Below are 5,974 nucleotides of genomic sequence, written 5' to 3' on the forward strand. Positions count from 1 at the left end.
CCTGTTATAGATGGAAAGTTGGGTACTGTATTGGCATGATCCACAGCAAAGGGCTAAGATAATTATTTTTCCCTAAAGGTGTTTTTTTTTGTTTGTTTTTATCCAGGTTTCTACAATTTGCTGTAGATTGAGTCCACCAGCCTTCTGGTGCTGATAGTCTACCTGGGAGTGCAGTGCTTCTGCCTCTGCCAGCATAGGATTGCATCAATTTGTTAGTGTGGACAATCAGTATATTGAACCAATGCTGTGCTTACCTTGATGACTGAGCAGCCAGTTTTGAGTATAGGCAGTTTTAATCTACCTACACAGAAATGTGACGCAAAGCATCCACTTGCCTGATTTTACATTGCTTTCCCCTGAATTAACACTGGTAGTATTAGATTTTTTTAAAAAAATGCTTACAAAGCTAACTCAACTTTTCATTGAATTTGAATATACTATTCCCATAACTTTTCCGTAACCTATCATTGTTATTGTAATAGAAACACCACCCACATACTTAACTCGTTTAAGCTTCTCGCCTATCCACCACATCACTTTATGGAAGCATGAATCTCTATGTGCACTGATAATTAGTATTCACAAATATCAGATGAATGCCACAGATGTGTGGGGAATCAATGTTTATTAATGTGCCACTGATTCCTCAGCACAGTACATCAATACTAAACAATTACATATAGTAGTAATACATAAATAATACATAAACCAGATAGTACCCAGGCACATATTAGCATAAAACAAATACACGTAGCTAACATAGTAAATAGCATGCCATATTCAGCATAGAATATAACGGACATACAGACTGGAGACAAAGGGTAAAGAGTACCCTGCCCGTGGGAATTTACATTCTAGATGATCACCTCAGTGGTTCAATGGTTTGTTTTACTATGTTACATCAGATTATTTCATTATTATTTGACAATGTCTAATAAATTTAATCATCTAAAGTACTATGAAATCTGGAGCATATTTCTTTGGGATAAACTGCACAATCCTACCCACTCAACACAATCTACTGCAGTGTGGTACACTGCTTCCACTAGTGATGGGCAACTTCCAAATGGGCACACATTATCTTTAATTTAAAAACTTCAGAACCCCCACATCGCATCCCAAAATGCACCCACAAATATCCTCAGATCCCCCACAAGTCACTCAGACCTCCCTACATATGCCCCCCATGCCACTTAGATCTTAACCAAACAGACCGCTGGAGATGTTTCCCTAATTAAACAAGCTAGACATGCTTGCTTTAAAGAAATGCATTTTGTGGATTGGTTAATTCATATACAGGGGCAAGGACAATTTTCTCTGTGGTGTCACATCAAATAAGATCCCATCAGGACATTTTAGAGATATGGGGTCTGTCATGGAGGGGGAGATAATGATTTACTTTTTAACAATAATGTCAGGTTAACACTGAATAATGTATTGTGAGGATACCAGGGTTAGAACCTAAGTTCACTAGACACCAGGCCCTTTAGGTTCACGGAATCACACAGGTAAGGAGACAAGAAAGCAATAATGATCCCTTTATTCACACAAGTGTTCACACAGAGTAAATGCAAAAACAGTGCTCCACAAAGGATAAATACTCCCCCCACCAAATACACAAGAATGTTAGCTAATAACAGGTGGCAATAAAACAAGAAAACAGCACATAGGAGAGGTCTCACAACACAGGAGTGTCAGACAGGCCACAAATGATTCCCAAAGTTATTCCACAGTGAGCCGGTCTCAAGTAGTTAGCCTCCAATCTTGCTGATTCCGGCCACTCAGCCAACACTCCACTAGTTTAGTGCGACCTAGAGTACCAGTCTCCCTAATCCAAGTAGGCTCACCAGTTTCCTCTGGATCACGAGTAACTCCCAAAGGAGTAAGGGTCCAACAAACTTCCTCATTGGGATAGCAATGTCCAACCAGTATTTGTTAGAGATGCTCAGGCTCGGTTCCCTGAGAACCGAACTCAGCAGAGCTGAGTGCCGAGCCGGCTTGGTACTTTCGCACTGGGAATTGAAAACGAGGCAAAACGTCATTGTTACATCGTCAGATCTCGCGTGTTTTGGATTCTATAAGTCTCCAGTGCCATTCAGGAGAGCTCCACTGCTGAAATAGAAATAATAGGGTTGGCAGTGTTCTTTAAAATCTGCAGTTACATTGTACTGTGCCATAGCTCACCCAGAAATAGGAGAGGTGGCAGTGTTAAGAGAGATGCTCAGGCTCAGTTTCCCCGAGAACTGAACACACAGGAACATAGCAGATCCAAGCACTGAGTCGAGCCGAGCCGGCTCTGTATTTTCGCGTGCCCTTGGAATTGAAAACGAGGCAAAACGTCACTGTTACGTCATCGGATCTCGCAAGGTTTAGATTCTATAAGTATCACCCTCCAAGGCGATCCAGCGCCATTTCAAAGAGGGACACAGAAGGGGTAGCACAGTTCCTGGCAGTCTCTAGTGCAGTTGGGCAGAGTCATAGGTAGAAATGAATGAGGAGGGGTAGCAATGTTCTTCAAAGTCTCATGACATTCAGGAGAGCTCCATTGCTCCACTGCTTATTGTCATTGCTGAAATAGAAATAATAGGGCTGACAGGCTTGGTCTTCTAAATCTGCAATCACATTGTACTGTGTCATATAGGTAACACAAAGAGGAGAGCTCAGTTGCTAATTGTCATTGCTGAAATAGAAATAATAGGGTTGGCAGTGTTCTTCAAAATCTGTAGTTACATTGTACTGTGCCATAGCTCACCCAGAAATATGAGAGGTGGCAGTGTTTAGTGCTGAAACATAAATTCAAATAATAGGGCTGGCAGTGTTATTAAAAGTTTCCAGTCACATTTTACTGTGCCATAGCTCATACAGAAACAGGAGAGGTAGAAGTGTCCTTGTCACTCTACAGTCTCAGTCATGGTTATACTAATCCCTCTACCTCATGTGCTAAAGCCTAAGTTCAAGTGCCTAGTGGTTTAAGTCAGGGAAACCAAAATGTAACTAAAATGCTTGTACCTTTTTAAACAAAAAAACACCTCTCTAATAAAGGTGAAAGTTTACTGTAGAAAACATAAAATTGCCAACATGCCATTCTACCTAAAATATTAACAAGCATATCAGCATCAGCTAGCTCCCTTCTCTCAGCTAGATCTCAGCACCTGCACTCTACACTGTCATAATATTCACCCTTATCAGTGTGTACGTCATCCTCAAACAATACTAATTAATCCACGCTGGAAGCCACCATCACAGAAGTCTGTGTACTTTGATGTAATTGCTGGTAATGGCCTTCCTCGTGGAATTTGTAGTTCATTTACGAAAGAGCTGTCACGATTTTTGGGCAATTCTTTTAGACCAGGCCAAATGTCAAAATATTGTGCAGACACTCATCTGCATCAACACTGGGTGTCTTGGGAAAATTAGCCGAATTGCTTTGTTTTATTTCCTTCTTCAATTTCTCTTGCTGCTTTTCAAAAAGTCTAATTAGAGGAATCACTTGACTCAAACGAACGATGTAGTCACCTTGTGAAGACAGTGCAGACACTGAGTGGTTTCACCACCTTGCACAACACGAAAAGTATTTATTACTGCGCTGGACTAAATTCTGTTCTTCTTGCAGCAGCTGCATTCTCCTACATGCTGTTGCAAAATCCCGAAAATGACCCTAAATATTTCGGGACACAGACAGCATTTCCTGCATGTCATTTCTTAAAAAGTTCTGTACCACCAAGTTGATTGTGTGAGCAAAACAGTGAAAGTGATGGAATTCCCCCTGCTTTAGTGCCCTAACAATATTGGTGGCGTTATCAGAAGTAACATATCCTCAGGAGAGTCCAAGCAGGATAAGCCATGTTGCAATGACATCCCTTAGTTTTTCAAACAGGTTGTCAGTGGTATTACCTCTGACCTGCGCCTTGTCTCGTCTCTAATAACCACCTCTCACTCCCACCTTCAAGACTTCTCCCGTGCTGCTCCCCACTTATGGAATTCCCTACCACACAATAAGACTTTCCTACAGATTTCAAATCTTTAGATGCTCTTTGAAAACCCATCTCTTTTTTTAGAGGTATCCTTATCCTCAATAACAGTATTCACACTAACGCACCCTCACAACTATCAGCTGTGCCCTCTTCCCTTTAGAATGTAAGCTCTGTAATGAGCAGGGTCCTCCATACCCTTTGTTTTCATGTCTCCATTCATTTTGTCTGCCTTGTCTGTTCTTGTTTTACGTATGTCCTGTTTTATGTATGTCCTTGTCTTCCCTACTGTACGGGGCTGTGGAGCACTGTGGTGCCTTACAAATTTACAATAATAATAATAGTAGTATGCTTCTTAGTGAAGCAGATGATACACAGAGTAGCCTGCATCTGAAAAATGTGATGTTCTTGGGTACATGCTGGTGAAGGCAAATCACCAACCCAGTGGGCTGTCACAATCATATAATCTTTAGTTTGCCGAGTTCCGCTTGTCCGCATATCTGTGGTTAAGTGTACAGTGGGTAGAATGGCATTTTGTAGCCCAATAATTACATTTTTACGAACCTTCTGGTAGAGCTGAGGAATAGCTTTTCAAATAAAATGGTGTTGTGATGGAATTTTGTAACTGGGACACAAGACCTCAAATGTCTAAAACCAGCTGCATTAATAATGGCTATTAGACACAGATCTAATACAAGCATAGTCGCCATGGCGTCTGTGATCCGCTTTGTGACTAGGCGACAGCTTTCATACTTGCTTCCTCTTGCAAAGGATTGTTTAACAGTCAATTGTTGTAAACTACTAGTAGTACTTCTTATTGGTCTGCTTCTGGGTTGAAGATCCACCGCCAGCAGCAGGAGCAGCAGCAGTGGGCTTAATGCTCAAGGATTCTTCTGAGGAGTCGTGGATAGGGGAGGAGTCATCTCGCCTTAGAAACTTGGATGCAGGAATAACTCTGATCATGTGAGGATATTGATAATGAAAGTGTTGGGGGTGTAGATTGTAGGTGCTGGGATCTAGCTGAGAGAAGGGAGGTAGCTGATGCTGGACTGCTTGTTGTTATTTAGCATATGTTTCTGATTTTCACAAAAGCTTTCCATGAACTTGCTGCCTGAATACTGACCTTGCTTGTTTGCTCGTGGCACCGACTTCCACTTGGATTTGGACTCTGCCTTTTCATCTGAGAGATCTCCTTCCGTCCACAGGATCGTGGTGCCAGCTATCCGCTCCATCAGGCTCTCCTGTGTCTGCAGTGTTTCACAGTACAGATTTACTGCTCCATCTTGCTCCGGCATTATCCCTGACACTGTGCTGCTCTTTAGCTCCATTTCATTAAGGCCACAACTGGTACTACACCATCCTCTACTCCACACTGCCAGTCTGTAATACTGGTGGAGATTGGTACTGCATCCTGTTACTACTCATTGATCGTCAGACAGCTCTATAGTATTTTTGACCAATCTCTTCCTACACACGGAGTCAAAAGTTCCACATCAAAGTGACACCCTAATGTTGCATAAAATTCTTCATTACTTTGTACACATCCAAACGGTCTTTTCCTGTGAACCACTACCTCTAATGTTAGTTTACAATCTCCATGAAACCCAGTCACCACAACCAGCTGCCACTCTCCACCACTTTTGTCACCTCTTGCTTTATTCTATGTGGGGTAAGTATTAAAACCTTGATATCTCCTGTATATCCCGTACATTACCTTATCACACAGGCGGTACAACAATTACAACCCCAATTTTCTCTCAACGGTTCACATACTTTCACATTCATAGACAATTAGACTGAAACAGATAAAACACTACATTAAACATGTGTTACGAGCCGCGGCGGTGCCCAGCCGCCGCGACTCACTCACCTGCGTCCCGGCCGTCGCTATGGCGACCGGGACGTCACTTCCGGCCCTGACCCGGCCGTTGCCGGGGCAACGAGAAGACGCTTCAGCGCTGCGTCCCGGCAATGAGAGGAAGCCGGGCGCAGCGCTCACCATA

The 5,974-nt window shown here is 42.5% G+C and overlaps 1 long non-coding RNA gene across 1 annotated transcript; it reads right to left on the bottom strand.

Moving 5' to 3' along the window:
• Nucleotides 1–660: 660 nt before the first annotated feature.
• On the bottom strand, nucleotides 661–5,609 carry LOC142108765 (uncharacterized). Its single transcript, XR_012680223.1, has 3 exons — nucleotides 5,095–5,609; nucleotides 1,047–2,569; nucleotides 661–1,007 (listed from the first exon to the last, which is right to left on the bottom strand). It is a non-coding gene; the product is annotated as an uncharacterized LOC142108765 (long non-coding RNA).
• Between the last annotated feature and the right edge of the window lie 365 nt (nucleotides 5,610–5,974).

This window comes from Mixophyes fleayi, chromosome 1 (assembly GCF_038048845.1).
Source record: "Mixophyes fleayi isolate aMixFle1 chromosome 1, aMixFle1.hap1, whole genome shotgun sequence".
NCBI classification, from domain to species: Eukaryota; Metazoa; Chordata; class Amphibia; order Anura; family Limnodynastidae; genus Mixophyes; species Mixophyes fleayi.